The following is a 17,839-nucleotide window of genomic DNA, read 5'->3' as shown; positions in this document are numbered from 1 at the left end:
CAAGGTCTCACTGGTATCGTGTACCCCGAGACTGCATTTGGAAATGGATACGCTTTGTGGCCGATGATTGGTACCAATGTTGCGTAGTCCATACTCAATTGTGATATGCATGCTAGATTAGGTAAACGATCTCGGGTTTCACTTTATGGCCAAGATCTCGTTGGTATCGTGTACCCGAGACTGTATTTGGAGATAGATTACACTTTGTGGCCAAGGCCTTGCCAGTATCGTGTAATTTATACTAACTGTATCACTATGAAGGCATATAGCATATATGTTGTTAGGTATCACTCCCTGTGCTACAAACCCTTGCCAACAGGGGTTGAGGTGTTGGATAACCCATTGTAGTATGTTCGATGTGCCTTTTCGGAATGCCACACCCACGGTACGATGTGATTGTTACCGGAGGCAGGAACTTGTCAGGCGTGGCCGATGATTGGTACCGGTGCCATGACAGCCAAGAGGGGGTTCCAGGGGTTTGCTAGATGACCCATGGATGCATATGGGGACCGACAAGCTTCTATTCACGGCTAGAGTTTATATCCTTGCGTAGTCGATGGCGGTTTCGAGACGAATGATATAGCCTAATGCGCCGTAGTAGCATTTTACCAGACTTAGTTTGTATTGTTAGGTGGATAATAAATAAATGAACTGCATCACAAGCATCATGGACTATGTGTTTAATTTTCGCTACCATGCATCAGGAATTATTAATATTATTTTCTTGCTTGGATGTGCTTGACCCCCCCACCCCTCACTGAACGAGTTGGAAAGCTCACCCCACGTACTTTTTAAATAATGATGTAGGTGTGATCGTGCCTGTGGCTAGTGACTCTTTTTAGTACGGACCAAAGTATGGAGTGAGCGATTGGTGGATGCCAGATGTGGAGGAGCATGGCCCAAACTGTGCTTGTGATTTCTGTGCATACGCAGCGCCATGAGGCGTTCGGCGTATGGCGTATTTTTGATTATGTTGATATAGGTCTGTGAATATTATGTTTTAAACTTGATATATGTAAGTCTTGAAGGATTGCAAATAGAATAACTTGGTTATTGATATTATGTTTATCATTAGATAATTTGCCCATTTATTTCTGATGATTCCGTTATTATACTTTGATTCCGCTACTTATGGTTGGTTTGTGATGTGAGATTGTGAAATGTTAAGGTATCACTATCAAAGATCCTGATAGGTTCGTAAGACAAGTACGTGTCTTACTCACACCACCGGTATTCCTAATGGTAAGTTGGGTCTACTAAAATTGGGGTATGACAAAGGATCTCCTTGCCTCAGCCCACGCTTAACAACAAAAAATCCCACAGGTCCACCATTGATTAGAACCGAGAGTTTAGTAGATTTAAGAATCTGATGAATACGATCAATCCAAACTTGAGCAAACCCAAATTTACGAAGCACATAAAATAAAAAACTCGATCCAAAGTATCATATGCTTTCTATATGTCCAACGTCAACCCCAGACTGCCTCTAAAAGATTTTACATGCATCATATTTGCTAACTCTGAGGCGACACATATATTAGGGAAGATAATCTTTCCTTTCTGAAAAGCTCCCTGTTCTCCTGAAATCAACTTAGGTAATATTGTTGAAACACGAGTAGCAATAATCTTAGGAATTAACTTAAAAAAGAAATTCCCAAGAAAAATGGGTCTAAACTGAGTCACCTTGGAGGCTGATTCCACTTTAGGAATAAGAGAAATAAAATTGGAGTTAACCCCTTTTGTAATAATCCCTTCCCTAAAGAAATTTTGAATTGCCAAACATACCTCTCCACCCACTATATCCCAACAATTGCGATAAAATGTACCTGAAAAACCATCTGGATCAGGGGCACTTGAAGGATCCAAGTCAAACACCGCCGCTCTAACTTCCTCAGCTGTAGGGATTGCCAAGAGCATTGTATTATCTCTAGAAGTAACAATCTCAGGAATACACGAGAGAATCTCTGCCCTGCCAACTGTTGAATCTTTTTTCTGAAAATTCTCAAAATGGGATGCAATTTGATGACCAATAGCTACAGGATCTGAAATCAAATTGCCATCACTTCCTTGAATAGAACGAATAACATTCCTACCTCTCTTGATTTAGTGGACATGGAAAAACTTGGAATTTCGATCACCCTCCCGAAACCATCGAATCCTTGATTTTTCTAACCATATCTTCTCTTGCAGCTCTAAGGCCTTTGAGTAATCACTCCTGGCTACCAATTCCTTATCAAACAAACTATCAGAAAAACCCTCTGACTCAATATTTTCTTGAATCTCATCAAGAGCTTTTATGGTTTTTTGAACCTCAACATCTGCATGAGGGAAGCATAGGCCGCCCAACTTCTCAACTGATTCTTCATTCTCTTTAATTTTCCCGCAACCACATAGATTGGTGTCCCACTAATTGGGACCTCCCACGACTCACGAACCACCTTCAAAAAATCTGAATGCTCCACCCAAAATCGTTGCATCCTAAAAGGGTTATTTGCTGGACAAGGAATGTCATCACAAGAGATCATAATAGGAGAGTGATCAGAATAATTATGAGTCAACACGTGTTGTGAACAACGAGAAAAGGCATCCAACCACTCCTCATTTCACATACTCTGGTCCAAAGCAGCCTTACATTTCCAACACGCCTATTATTCGACCAAGTGAATTTACAGCCATGCAACGGGATAGAAATCAGCAAAGCCATATCCATCATAGCCAAAAATTCCTCTGCCGACCCAACACTGAACGAACCAGGTCCCTGTTTCTCATGAGAAAAACAGACAAGCATTGAAATCACCAAAAACCATCTAGGGGATTGATGACCTTGAGATGGTACATAAATCACACCAAAGCTGCCATCTATTCACCTTGAATGAGCTCGCATGCACCATCGATAGGAAGAATTTGCATCCCCACGCTTCAACAAACATAGAAACCTGTTGATCTGAAGAGAGAACCACCACCAATTTCCATATCTAAGTCTTCCATAGGACCCAAATATTTGGGACTTTGTCAGCTCCAGAGTTATGAATAAAATCACAACAATATCCCAAAGAATTACAAAATAATTTAGGACACCTGTCCAAACTACATTTTGGTTCTGCCAGACAAACCACCATTGGATTATGATCCTTTATGATCAAGCGCAAAGCAGCTGTCGCTCTGCAATTACCTACACCTTGTATATTCCAAAAGAGGAGCTTCTTAAAAAACAAATGAGAGTTGTGCACAACCAGGGACCGATTTGAACTCGCCCCTGCTCTGCAATTCCCTTGAACCGCATTGTCAACTAAAGTCATCTCCATAACCCGATTACTACGTCGAAGAGTACCCTGTAAATTCTCCACAGCAACACCTTGAGCATTCTTTGACCTCTTACGAGTAACTAGAATAAAATTTCCAACTCCTTGATCCTCCCCATCCTCTAATGGATCATAATGGATAATTTCCAACCTCCCATTATCGTGACAATCAACCAAAGGAGAAGAGCACCGCACATGACCAGCATTGGCAACTTCCTGTGGACTACCCTCAAGAACTACAACAATAATTCCTTCACCCACTGCTCCATGCAAATCACTATGGTTATCACCCACATCCAATGGGTCCAACCCACCTGCCGCCCCATTCACCAATCCACTAGGGGAGAAATTAATGGGAAGAGACGTGTCCTCATTATCTTCCCGATTTGGTGCAACCACCTCACCTCCTCTAGCTGTAGGAGATCCCATAGTATCCTACCTTCCAAGATTGGAACACCCCTCTCCCTGCTGCATTTGAACTTCCCGTGGCCTCCATTCCTGCCGACGGCACTGAACCACCGGTCTCTCTACATCACTTGAAGTTGCTGACATCTTCTCTTTCCCCTTTCGTGATGGACAATAATCTGGCCTATGGCCATACTTGCTACACACCACACATCGAACAGGAGGATCTTCAAAAATCACCTTTTGTTTAAAAATAAACGAATCTGCCTAACCAACCTGTCGTTCCACATATAGTCCCTCCACACGTACAGGACCATGTTTCCAAATTGCCGCCATATCTGCTTCATTCTGGAACTGAAACATAACAAATCCTTTACCCATCGATTTGAGCACGACCTGCTCCTTTAACGTCAACGATTTATTAACAAAATCACGTAAATCATTCATGGACAACGATCTGAAATTCAAACGCCCCAGCAGTGTAAACTGATGCAGTTCCAATTGTTTTTCATACGCTGACTGAGGAATTTTGATGCGAGTTAGAGAACCATCCTTAATAGCACAATGCAACTTATCAATGGCAGGGAGAGAAGAATTCCCCACCACTGTCGAGTTAGAAACAATAATTTCTTCACCTGCGTCACCCCCCCCCCCGGCAACCTCCTGAACCATCCTTGGAGAATTATGAACCCTCAGAGGGATTCAGTTCAACCTAAAAAATAAAAACTAATTTATCAAAAACTTACATGATTTTCAAATCAGCTCTTTTGCCCAGTAAAATTATATTTAATTTATCTTTTACTTATATCCCAACAATTGGGTCACACCTAACATCTCTTAAGCCTTTCATATTTCTTTTCATCTTGCGCAAGCTATTTGTTCCTTAGATCCTTGTAATGAAAATGGTGATACAACAAACTATAAAAAATTAAGCCTTATCCCAACTTAATGGAGTTGGTTATAAAGAAAAAAGACCAGAAAACAAAAGGATCCATATAAAAGTGGTTGGCTAGGTATATTAAGGTGCTAACTACTTACCTGATGCAACACAATAAGAAAACAGGGAAGAATAATCAAAGAAATATACAAAAAGGTATAAAAGAGAGGACACGTAAAGCATTAAACAATACTCTTAACAAAAGAAATTGAGCTTGTATTAGTGGAACAAAGAAATGCTGAACATCCAACAATTGACTGCCACATGAAGTTCACTGACAAGGGACAACAAGCCAAGCCATAAACTTGAACTTAATGTTGTGAGTGGACTGCCAAGAATCCAGTGTTAGTAAAAATGTTAGCCTCAAACACCGTAATGGGCTGCCAAAGACTAAAGTACTAAACCAACAAGAAGTAGATGTAAAATATAACAAAGTTTTCTTATGAGTTGGGGTTTTGATTTCATACTATTATTCTGGAAGTTTGTGTAGCTATTTGTTTAAGAGAGGGAAGACTAGAAACGAAAAAAATATTATGGAATTCGCAAAGTAAAAATTATCAAGTAAGGAAAAAATAAACAACAATGACAAAACAAAGTAGCATGAAATAAGGTTATTGTTAGTAGGACAGAAAATTACTGCTTCATAACCCAGATTCTCAAAAAGAATACACAGAGGCACTATTATAATTGTGTCAACAAAATATTCAAATATGAGAATAGCTTCTTCAGTATAATGTGTAAAAGGGATACAAGTAGCAGTTTGGAGGCATAACATTACTCCATATAAAACATATAGTTATACAACAATAGTCTAACAAAAACACCCCACTCACATGTGTAAGCTTTTCAAAAATTCTTAAATTGAAGTCCTTCCAAAGAAATAAATTATATACTAGGTTCCCCATGCATAAGTACAGTTATCAATAAAGACCTATGACCTTAGATAATTAAGCTGCTCCTCATGGATAAAGAGGGTACGAGTCCGTTTTAACTATGTATGACTCTATATCTTCAGGTTCCGGGAAATGTTTAAATGCTTAGTAGGAAATCAATGTTGAAGCAAGAAATTTATGTAAATTAAGGGTTGAGTGTCTAATAGAAAAGAAATTAGATATGCTAGACTAGATAGTACAATGTATTGTGAACATTAATCTGGCCCACAACCAGCCCAGCCTACAGCTTGAAATTCTAAAGGGATTCCCAGTCTTGCTGGAAATACAGTCGAATTGAATAGTTGGGCTTGTGAGGTATCACATACTAGCAACACTACAGCAGAGATAAAAGGCATAACATACTTCAAGGTAGTCAATATCACCACCCCTTATATAAATGATGAATGCATTAACCTATGGTAGAACAGGGCAATAAATATTAATCTCTTTAGTTTAAATTTACAAATTAATTTAGTTGTTTACATGCAGTTAATCACCACTGAATATCGAATGCATGAAATGATAACTCCCCCGCCTCTTAGGAATAATGTAACTTAAATACATAACTGTCACCAACTCTTGCCTTTAATTACAATGATTTGTGGTTGTAGTTATAAATACTTATATGACTAATCAATTATTTTAACAAGATACTCAAGTTCAAATGAAAATCAAGAAATTAGTGGTACACAACATGATCCTTAGTTAATACATATGCAATATAGTCTCAATATGAAGCGTAGGGAAGAAACATAATCATCCTAAGATTTCTCTTCCTGCAGTTATAATCAGGTTGGCAAATGAAAACACTCATAGAAAGGGACATGGAACAAAAAAAAAAAAAAAAAGATTCAAGCAATCTGATGTCATTCAAAATATTATGGTCTTAGAAAGTCCATCTAAATATCTTGGTCAGGAAGTAGAAGTTAAATGTTAGAGATCTTGTTCAATGTAGTTAAAGTTGCTTATTAAGATCTAAATTTTTTTTGTAATAGAAGCCATATGAGAAGAATTTAGAAATAAAGAATAGAATCCTTATCCTCAATTCCAAACAAGGATGAGTTATGCATGAATTGATGGTTGAAATTTCAGACAAAAATAAAAAGTCATGAAAAATAACCAAATACCAAAGACAACTTAAAATTTTAAGAGAATTAAGCAAATGGTATAGCACCAGAACACTCGCTTACCAAAGAGCGCAGATGCTTGTAACCTACTAAAAAGAAATAGTCATAAAACCTTCACAAACCTGCTTAAGGTTGTCGCTCAATCTAAGTCCCCTATAGCATGAAGAGAAATTTCTATTAGAAAAAAAAAACACAAACTTCATAGAAAAACATAAAAGACAAGGAATCGTAAAAGATTTACACAAAAAATCACCTACACCTAGCAGAACGCCAATAATTAGTAGATCCAGATGATACTATAATGTAAGATATCACATAGTCTTTGGGCACAGATGCCTCACCAGTCCAGTCGATGCCTTCTTATTCTGAAAACAGTTAAAACAACGATTTTCCTTTTTCCAATAAACTCATTCAAATATGAAAACTCGATTCTGATTCTTAAAAAACCTAAAGAATCGTTGGTATTGGCCTCAGATGCAAAACGACTATAGAGAACATGAGGGAGGGTAGGGGTTTAGAGCACATGAGAGAGAGAGAGAGTACCTTTTCTTTTTTCTCTAACAGTTTGTCGAAGATATTTAAAGGGGAGAACACAACAAGATTAAAACACCTTCGTGATCAGGAATGGGATTTGGCGCGCTGAAAGGCGGAAAACAGAATGGAGGGTTTTCATTATACCATATATTTCCTTCGGCTCTGTTTTTCGTACCGTGATTTTGAAGGAGAGAGATGGCGAACACAGTTGTACATAGGTGTGCTTCCTTGACTGACGAAAATGGGACGAATGGGCTTGGCAAGAGACGTGAGGAAAGAAAATGAAACAAGGAATGGGGTGCTATGGAACTAAACACAAAATAGGGTATTCGTGATTGTAGCTCATATATACCAATCTTATTTTTGGTATAATTATTTTACTATAATAGAATATTCCACATCAATGCAACTCTTGCACTTTTAATCGATCACTTTAAGAAGTACCCCATACAAGATTTTTAAATGTGTTGATTGTCCAGAAAACCCTAACCCCTTTTTTATACTTAAAGCAGTGAAGAGCACTAAATACCCCGTGTGATTGGCCCAAGGTGTGCTTAGTGAGAGTTGAACTTAAGACATCCAAGTTTATGACTCATATCAAATTCGGTACTCACCAACTACGTTAAGTAAATGTTAAATTTTATTATGTACTAATCACTAACAAATTTTTTTTTTTTTTTAAATTCACTGACCAACGTACCCTGATGTTCTTTTTCTTTTGATGGAAATGACGACAACAAATGATGTAATATAGCTTCCGTCACGAGCTGGATTCGCCTTGGATACCAATCCTCTACTGTTTCTCAAAACTTACTTTTCAAAGTCGTCTTCTCCTTAGTAGAAATTTTTCCCCTAAAATCCAAGAGGTCACGAATATATGTGGCCAGTGACTGAAGTGTAGAATGAACCTTTAATTTGTGGCCAATCAATTGAAGCTTTAATATTTGGCCAATCAAGATGATCTGTTATACATTTAATAGATTATAACCAGATTTTGATTTTTTAGCAAGACCTACAATGGACAGATAGAGTTGCAAGAGAGTCGGTGAGATGACCACTAATTCACATTTATTAGACTATTAATTTATTATGATATTTCAAGAAGGTCGGTGGGGGCAAATATTGCACGAGTGGACCTTCTTTGAACTTGTCATCCACTGAGCTAGAAGCTCATTCCTACGTTAATCCTCTACTACATGGTTAAAGAGACTTCTCTCGTACATGATTGTCAGTGATGCAAATGATACTAACCTATATGATGTACTAATCCATTGGCCTCTCTCTTTGGTAGATATTGTTGGAATTCGTGAACTGGCTTTGAAATCTCTACCACCATCCGATGGAATGATGAATCAATGACCTCTTCTCCATCCAAATCCAATTCAAGGGAGTGATAGCAAAATGGGGACCACCCAATCTTCTACCATCCATGGGTGTCAGCAGGATTTAAAGTAGCCATTCGTAAAGTATTGGTATCGTGTTGGTATCGGTATTGATGGGTATCGATATGTCTCATAATCTTTCAAAAGGTTAGTATATGATAGGTTTAAAATATCGGTCTGTAACGTATCGTATCGTATCGATATCAATGAGTACGATATGATATATATGCGATACTGATACTTTAAACCTTATGTGTGACACACTTTTAACTCGTGGTCTAACACCTTATGAGCAGTGAAAGATGGCGTGGAGGCGATTATCATACAGGTTTCAAAACATAACTTAAATGGATGAAATCGAATTGAACTAAAATCGATATGAGCTCACTGGGTCATGTTTTGGACTAGGTTTTTTGAGATTGAAACCAAACTAGGTCACACTGAAATCAATATAATCCGATAAGAATTGAAACCAACCCAGAAATTCATTAAAAAAACTTTAAAATATACTTACATACTAAACTGAAATCAAACAGATAGTAAACTAACAAGGGAAACCACAACCAATGGACCCTTATTGGATCAAATTTTAGACTCATTTATTATCTAATCAAAATCAGATCAAATCGAAGGATTCACACCCCTTAGGTAATAGTAGGATTTAGATCCTCTCCAACATGGGAGAGAGCCTAGCATACATCTCGTGGTTGGGAGCCCCTTGGGCTATGGGCCTAGGTGTTGGGTTGCTCCCAGCAGTCATATGTGGCTGGAGAGACCCCAACGCTCGAGAGGATTAGAATCCAATAGTTGATCGTGTCATGTGTGCAAGAGTTGTTGTGTACATTGGAAATTCATCGGTACATGGGATGTAAAAAAATAATAATTGGCAGAGTAGTATAAGACTTATTTGAAATATATTGTAGCAGTATATCACAAGACATATTTTGTGCTAGATGATGTAAGAATTCACAGCAGCATAATAATTCTTCTTGAATCGGGAACAAAAAGGATTGGAGTCGAGTGGTATCAAAATGATATTATCCTTGAGGTTTTTAACTGCTCCCTAATTGTGCAACCAAGTTGACCAATGCGTTTATAACTCCAAGATAAAACTACATTTCAATCACATAAGGTGCATTCCAATATGTGATTACACAAGGAATAAGTGTGAAGGTTATATTTTTTACTTAGACATTCAAAATACTAGATATATAGTGACTCAAAAGAACATAATACAAAGACTTAGAAGAACAAAAGCACCCGCTATTTTTGTTCTTAATTCCTATTTTAAATTTTCAAACCTTCTATAGAATATATAGACAATGTACTCTTTTCAAGTATGGGTGTATCTGTCATAAACAGATGTGTCTATATGTGTATCCTTATACATATGCATCCATACATGCACAAGTGTCCCTGTATACATACGAATGTGACTTTACACTTGTATACAATTGTAGACCCACACCCACACTCACGACCAGACCCATTCTCAGTCATGTGGCCCAGCTCGGCACTAGAAATATTTTAAAACTTTAACTACAAAAGCAGTAAATCCAACATGGGATGATCATATGGTGTTCAAATTTAGAGTACTAGCTTGAAGCCATTTCAACGTGACAATAAGTTTACATGGGGGCTTCAATGAGCCTTGTATTAAATATCCATAACAATAATTGATAGCCTCATAATTTTTTGGTAAATAGAAGGCTTTTACATAGTTATCGCATTTGCTGACATTCATAGGGTGTCCATGGATTTTGATTTCTCCCAAGCTAGAAAGAGCTTAGCCACATCCAACGACTAGGAACACCTCGGGATGATAAATGGTATTCAAATTTAGAGTACTACCACAACTGCACGTTTCAAGCTATTACAACGTGACAAGTTCACATGGGGGCTTTATTGAGCCTTGTATAAAATATCCATAACAATAATAGAATGCCTCATATTTGTTTGGTAAATAGAAGGCTTCCATTAAGTTACTGCATTTGCTGACATGCATAAGGTGTCCATGGAATTTGATCCTCTCCCGAGATGGAGAGTGCTAGCGACATCCAACGATTGGAAACACCCTGGGAATGCATCCCAACATCTAGACACACACCTCAAGAGTTTCTTAGCCGTTGGATATGCACTGGGCTCCCTCCATCACTAGAGAGGATCTAAATCTAGTTGTCCAATGACCAAAGCGGAAAAGAGTTGAAATGTTGTTTATTTAGTTTGTGATTGAGTGTCATTAAGAAGTACTATTGTTTCTTGTATGATTTTTTTTTCCCTCTCCTTTTTGGGCCATATGGGTCTTTTTCCTATCGGGGTGAATCTCCTACATGAGGGCCAATGAGGGTACGCAAGGAAGCATCAATAGAGGTGCCAATTTCCGTTGCCTGGGAGCAGACTGCTCATTCCCCCTGTGTCTGAATGTAAGGTCCACACTATTTCATTGAAACCATTTTCCCTTAAAAGCCAATGCCATTAATCTATAACATCCAAATCATTCAAACCCTTAATCGTGAAAGCAATAATTCAAAACCTAGAGAACCAATGGTGAAGTGAAGGGGGATGGCCCGCACCAAAAAATCAAAAATATAATTGAAGGGGAATGGCCCAGCTATTGACCTGGACTTTCAACAGTGCAATGGCGAGTGTGGATGAGGTTCTTCCACAGATAAAGTATGTAGTTGCAGTCACATAGAAATAGAAAAAGGGAGGATAGAAACTATGGAGAAGAAAGTTTTTCTCTCAATTTTGTTGGTTCTGATCATTGTAGTCGTTGCGACCTCTGGTTTCGGACATGTATCTGCTCAAGCGGATGGGATCGACAATGCCCAAAAACCATCCGTCATCGGACTCAAGCGGGTGTTTTCATCGGAGGATACCTGCGAGCAAACGTACGGAGTCTTGCCCTGCACCTCTACCATCGTTGGGAACCTTTTCCTTTTCGCAGCCTATGGGTTCCCGATGTATGAGGCTGCCATGCTCCTCTCCAATGGAAGTGATCTTCTGCTTGAGATACTTGGCCCTGGAATTATTGGTGGTCTTATCCTCCCCTTGTTAGGTGCGATTCCCGATGCCATGCTCATACTTGGTGAGAAAACCAACCTTCCTTTTGTACTTTTCATGTCTCCCCTCCCCTCTTAATTTTTGTTTATTAAAGTGACTTGTTCGGAAAAAAATCATCTGCAATTCCGATCTTGTACAATTCCATGAAATACCACCTTCAAGGGGTGACACGTGTATTGATACCAATGTAATGGTCCAGATCTGATTTAAATGTCTCTTCACTGATTTAAGGTTTTATTAGTTATACCAGATCTGAACCATTGTATTGGTATCAATACACGTGTCACCCCCCAAATGTGGTATTTCACGGAATTGTACGAGATCGGAATTGCAGACGATTTCAACCCGACTTGTTCTGGGGGATAATGGAAAAAAATCGTCTGCAATTCCAATCTTGTACAATTCCGTGCAATACCACCTTCAGGGGGTGACACGTGTATTGATACCAATGCAATGGTCCAGATCTGATTTAAATACCTCTTCACTGATTTAATGTTTTATTAGTTGTACTAGATCTGGACCATTGTATTGGTATCAATACACGTGTCACTCCCTAAAGGTGATATTGCACGGAATTGTACGAGATCGGAATTACAGACGATTTCAACCCAGGGGATAATAGTGCCGTATGAGTTTTTTTTTTTTTTTTTTTTTTTAAATAATAAGAATTTTAATGATGATAACCCGTTGAACACAGGAATTCTGAACAATAAGTTTAAAAAATTCATGGAGTGGACTCTTTTATGACTAATGTAGAGTTTTTTTTTTTTTTGGTAAGGATGACTAATGCAGAGTTAGAGCTACATAAAGCATCAGTGCTCCGTTGAAAAGTTTTATTTTGTGGATCTGGTTCCAAGACAAGGAGGTCAAAATCAAGGGTTTTCTGATGTCTTACCCCTTTCTGTTTAATTTGCCGAATAATTTTGAATTTGAATTTTACAAATTGGGTGATTAGCCAATTTTTAATTACTATTGAGTTGCATTAAAGTTCAGCTTTAAGCTCTTATTTATTTATATTTATCATGGATGACTTAATCAAGAACATCCAAGGTGATGTTCCATGTGTATGCTTTTTCCCAATGATATTGTTGTTATGGATGAAATAGTAAGATGGTGTAGACAACTAATTTTGTCCCCCCCTTGAAAATGATGAAGCATTCACTCTCTCGGCACAAATCTAGTCTATCGCAGCTAATTCTAGTTATCCCAACCTAAATCCGCTATGCAAGATTTTGCAGGGTACGGTTGAGTGCAAGACCAGTCAAGAGTTCAGCCCGATATTGTTAAATGGTGCGCGGAGGGTGACCAAAAGTGGTCATTGATAACTCCAGAATACAACAATCGAGCCTAGCATGTGCTCGATTCTTGTACCATTGGAGAATGCTCGGAAATACGATCATATTGATATCTTGCACGAAAAGAATGGATACCCAAATGTGTTGTATTGTCTACCTAAACTTTGAACCCAATAAACCAGACCAAACCTGAATCAAATCAAACAAGACCAAACCTGAACCAAACTAAAACCAAACTAGACAAAACCCAAACCGAACCAAACTAAACCTATCAAATCCTGCCTTCCCCTCAGCTAATAGGATTTAGTTGCCAAGCTACTAGGTAGCCGCCCACCCTAGGTCTCTAACAGATCATAGGGAATTGCTTCCACTGAGATGGTAAGTCTTACCATCTCCCTTTAAGCCTTACCATCTCTGTGCAAGCCTTACAATGTCCCTTTAAGCCTTACAATCTCCGTGTAAGCCTTATCATCTCCCTGTAACCCCCTACCATCTCCATGTAAGCCTTACCATTTCCCTTTAAGCTTCCACGAATCTTAATCCTTTAGATTTTCTTCCAAGGAGACCCCAATAAGGATTTCCACGAATATTTGCCATTTTCTATAAACAGTGACCAAGGTTTATGGGAGAGGAAGGAATTTCCCGAGAGAAAGAAATCCTAGTTTTAAAAACCTTGCCAGAGAGAGAGAGAGAGAGAGAGAGAGAGAGAGAGTGCGAGCTCCGGGCGACAAGAATTATGTAGCCTTACCCCGAGAATGTCGAGGGGTTGTTCCGACCACTTAACCACCAAATCGCAATATTCATACCTTACCTTAAAAAAAAAAAAAAAAAAATTGTACCCGTTGGACCACGCGCACTCCTCGGGCTCCTTATATTTATGTATTTCTCATCCTCTACAATTGTAGGTGTACTGAAAAATATTATTGAAAACAGTTGCGCGTTGACAATTTGAATAAGCTAAGAATTATTATTAATTCGTTGGTTGTTAATTTCATCAGTATTTGTTTGTATTATGGTTTGGTTCTAATGAATTTTTGCATATTTCCACAGTATCTGGTCTTTCTCGAAGTAGAGAAACTGTTCAAAATCAGATCCTCGATGGAATGGGCTTGATAGCTGGGTCAACTCTCATGCTTCTGACATTACTGTGGGGATCTTGTGTACTTATTGGCAAGTGTGATATTGAGGATTCGATTGCAATAAATTCAAAAGACACAGAAGGTTTAAGCTTAACAGGTACACACTTATACATTAACTTGTTAATCACTACTTATATGTAACTCATAGTGCACAATATATAACTTTTACCCAAAGGTGAACTTTATTTATTTATTTATTCCTTAATTTTGAAATGGCTAGACAAACAATATTCCCTGTATATAGAAGACCAATTACTTTACCAAAAATTAAATAAATTAATAAATAAAAAGAAACCAATTACAGTTTAAGAAATATTCAAGTTAAGGGTGTAAGAAAATATATTGATAACCATAAATTATTTATCTTTGTAGGATCTGGTGTTACCACTGATATATGGACTTGTTACGCTGCAAGGATAATGGTTATTTCTGTTTTGCCCTTTATCATTGTCTAACTACCACAAATTCTCCATTTAAGTTCTGGAAGCGATATAGCCATCTTGGTTGCACTTATTGTCTCTGTTACACTATTACTCACTTACGGCCTTTATCGGGTAATCATTTCTCTCTATTGGACAATATTTTCCTTTACATTATCCTGTATCCACTATCCATGAGTAAACGATGTTTTAGAAAATGACGAAACTATTTACTGATTTCTTCGAATAAAAGAAAATTATTGATTTCTTGTGAACTAGGTTGGTGAAATTTCAAAAAATATAATTTTTTTTGCAATATGTCTCTCCCAAAAGTAGATCAGCACTTTTTTTTATTTTTGTTACCACGTGAAAGGGGTTATTTGGAAATTCTAACTATTGGGAAAAAAAATACATAGAAAATGCAGAAAATTCCAAAAAAAATATTTCAAAAAATGTAGAAAAGTTAAAAAATTTTGAAAAAAAAAACATATAAAATTTATTTTTTTGTGCATAGAAAATGTTGAGAAGACGAAAAATGAAAATCCAAACTTTTGAATATGCATAGAAAGTAAAAAAAAATTAAAATTTTGAAAAATCATGAAAATACCAAAAAAAAATTTATATATATAGAAAATGCAAAAAAAAAAAAAACTACAGAAATATCCAAAAATTTTAAAAATTCTGAAAAATAAATAAAAAATGCATAGAAATGTAAAAAATATAGATAATGCAGAAAAAAACATATAAAGTACAAAAATCTTGAAAAATATAAAAAATCATGAAAAGTGAATAAAAGAAAAATGGTGTGGTCATACCATGGAACCAAGTATCGGTATCGGATCGGACGTATCGAATCGGTATCGGCTGAGACCGATCCCGATCCCGATACTTGACCTATCCTGAGACGGGCATCGGTATCATCCTAGGTATCTGATACCGATCCGACCTGATCCGTTAAAAAATTTATTTTTTTAAACTTAAACGAACAAAAAAGAGAGAGAGGGCGATTGCAGCCGTAGCCGACGGTTGCAGGGCAGCGGCGATTGCAGCGGCGGCCGACTGTTGCCGAGGCAATGACGATTGCAGCCATTGATAGTTCAGGTGTTGCTGGATGGCCTCTCCAGCCCACGGGGCCCCTCTCCAGCTTTCATGGCGTCTAGATGTCGATCTTTCTCAAGACCTGCTCTCAATTTCCTGAAATCGGACATGAATAAACCCAACAACAAGCTTGTTCCTTCAACGCGAACTTGTTTCTCGTTTCTTACCTTTTCAAGGTTACCTTCCGAGGTGCGTTATGTCCAATCACTCCTTCCGTTACACAGCGCAGTTTCTTCGGTGCTCTCACGTCTTGTCTCGGCATTGACTCGAGTAGCTCGAGATCGCTATCTCAAGGTATGCTCTGCCTTGCAAACCCTGGAGTTTGAGTTCCATTTTTTATTCGTATCTAATTAGGTATCAGCATGCCTCGATAAAAAGATTGAAGTTACAGATTGGTCCAAGGTAGAGGGAGGATTGGGAGAAACACATGGAATATTTGTCTGATTAACAACTTCTAGTAGAGAAAATATTTTGCAGCATGTGGAGTTTTGGATTTTTATGGAATACTTCTCTCTTGCCATTGATGACTCTCCCGTCGGATTCATATTTTTCTTTTTTCCTTTCTGATTTTTAATGGAATTGGTTGATTTTTCTTTCTGTTAGAGTAAAGATGCAAGATATTTCAATTGGATGAATAAAGAGTTCAAGCTTCCCTAGCAGAAGCCTCTGCCTTGTTTAGCTGAGAAAGATGCTTGCTTGGAATGTTACAAGGTAAATGTGAAGGATCCTCTTAAATGTGCCCAAGTTGTGAAATCATTTGTAGACTGTGCCTGCAAAGAGAGGCAGCAGGTGACCTCAACATTTGATTGATTAGTGGACCTTGGGAATTTTAATCTTACTGGGAGCTGATCCATGTTCATTTACTTCCCTGAGCGTGATTCAATAGCAGTTTGAGGAAGATTGAGACAAAGTGATGAGCACCCATGATCGCATGTTAAGAGGGCTTTGGAGGAGGAGTGGGAGGAGAAGGAGATTCAATAGTTGGAGAGTCCTGCGACATGGTGGATAGATTCAACTCACACAAGATGCAGATGAGTTCAAGGAAACCTTCTAGATAGACAAGATTCTAAAATACGGTCATCTAAAGATTTTATATTGCTATAAAAAAAAAAAAGGGATTTTATATTATGCGATATGTTAGCGCCCGTTTGATAACGTTTCAAAAACGCGTTTCTGTTGTTTCTGTTTCCAGAAACAGCAGAAACGGTGCAAAAAACGTTTGATAAAACTGTTTCGTTTCATTTATTTTTAGAAATAGAAATAGAAATTTTTACTTATTTATGGTTCAAGAAACGACCCAGGCGAAACAAGTTCAACTTGTTTTGTCGTTTCTGGAAACGACTTGTGGCAATTTTTTCACTGGTTACCATCGACTTCTAAAAACATGACTTATCAAACACCTTCAATTCCGTTTCTGTTTCTAGAAACGAAAATTTATGTTTCTACCGTTTCTTGAAACAGAAACGACAGAAACGTTATCAAACGGGCCCTTAGACACTCTTACCAAAATAATAGGATATGTTAGACTATTTTGTATACAAATTAAGCATATGTACGAGAAAGAATTTTTGTGATGACGTCGGCATCTTGTTCTTGTGGTGTGTACTATATTATTAAATCTTCTTTTATTGACTTTGGTATGTGTCTGTACTTTTCCCGGTGTAATGCTACCTTGTTGACAGGCCTTGAATATTAGAGTCAAGATGGTTGTTTTATTTTCTGATTATGTTGCTTCAGCACAAATAAAGCTCTATAAGAAAAAAAAGAATGGTGCAGGCCTTTCAACCTTCGATTCAGAAGAGAAGGATTGCATATGTAAAGCATAAACTTGTAATATCAGGAATTTTGAAACATTTGAAAGAGTATTCGCTAGGAAGGCTCCTCACATATGAAGGTCAAACCTAATACTGAAGTAATCAAGAAGTTAGTCCATGTTGTACTCACTATAGCTTCTTTTTTTTTGCTAGAAGATCCAAAGATGTATATTAAAAATAAGAAAAATAATGTACAAGGGAAAAGGACTCCAAATACATAAGAAGTGAATCCAAGGACAAATAACACACCTTCGGCATTGCCATCAGTAGGACAAAAGCCTTAAGCAAATGAACCTATCACAGAGAAGGAAAATTACAAAAATCTATATTGAGGATGCAAAGATGCATCCTTGTCCAACTCCATACTAATCAAAGGGGACCAAGTGAAAACA

At 37.7% G+C, this 17,839-nt stretch overlaps 1 long non-coding RNA gene and 2 pseudogenes across 3 annotated transcripts; 2 read left to right on the top strand and 1 right to left on the bottom strand.

Moving 5' to 3' along the window:
* Positions 1-1,431: 1,431 nt before the first annotated feature.
* LOC122079639 lies at positions 1,432-7,549 on the bottom strand. 3 transcript variants are annotated; one of them, XR_006140479.1, is made up of 2 exons: positions 6,961-7,549; positions 1,432-6,856 (listed from the first exon to the last, which is right to left on the bottom strand). It is a non-coding gene; the product is annotated as an uncharacterized LOC122079639 (long non-coding RNA). The 3 variants fall into 3 exon arrangements; XR_006140478.1 differs by having other exon boundaries at positions 1,432-7,068; positions 7,247-7,549; XR_006140477.1 differs by having other exon boundaries at positions 7,247-7,549.
* Positions 7,550-11,226: 3,677 nt separating this feature from the next.
* The window catches only part of LOC122079777, a 43,753-nt pseudogene continuing 37,140 nt past the window's right edge, over positions 11,227-17,839 (top strand).
* Positions 15,293-16,466, top strand: LOC122079776 (annotated as a pseudogene).

The sequence above is a fragment of the Macadamia integrifolia genome, chromosome 5 (genome assembly GCF_013358625.1).
Source record: "Macadamia integrifolia cultivar HAES 741 chromosome 5, SCU_Mint_v3, whole genome shotgun sequence".
Classification (NCBI taxonomy): Eukaryota; Viridiplantae; Streptophyta; class Magnoliopsida; order Proteales; family Proteaceae; genus Macadamia; species Macadamia integrifolia.
The sequence above is the reverse complement of the archived record's forward strand: the minus strand, read 5'-3'. Positions and strand labels throughout refer to the sequence as shown.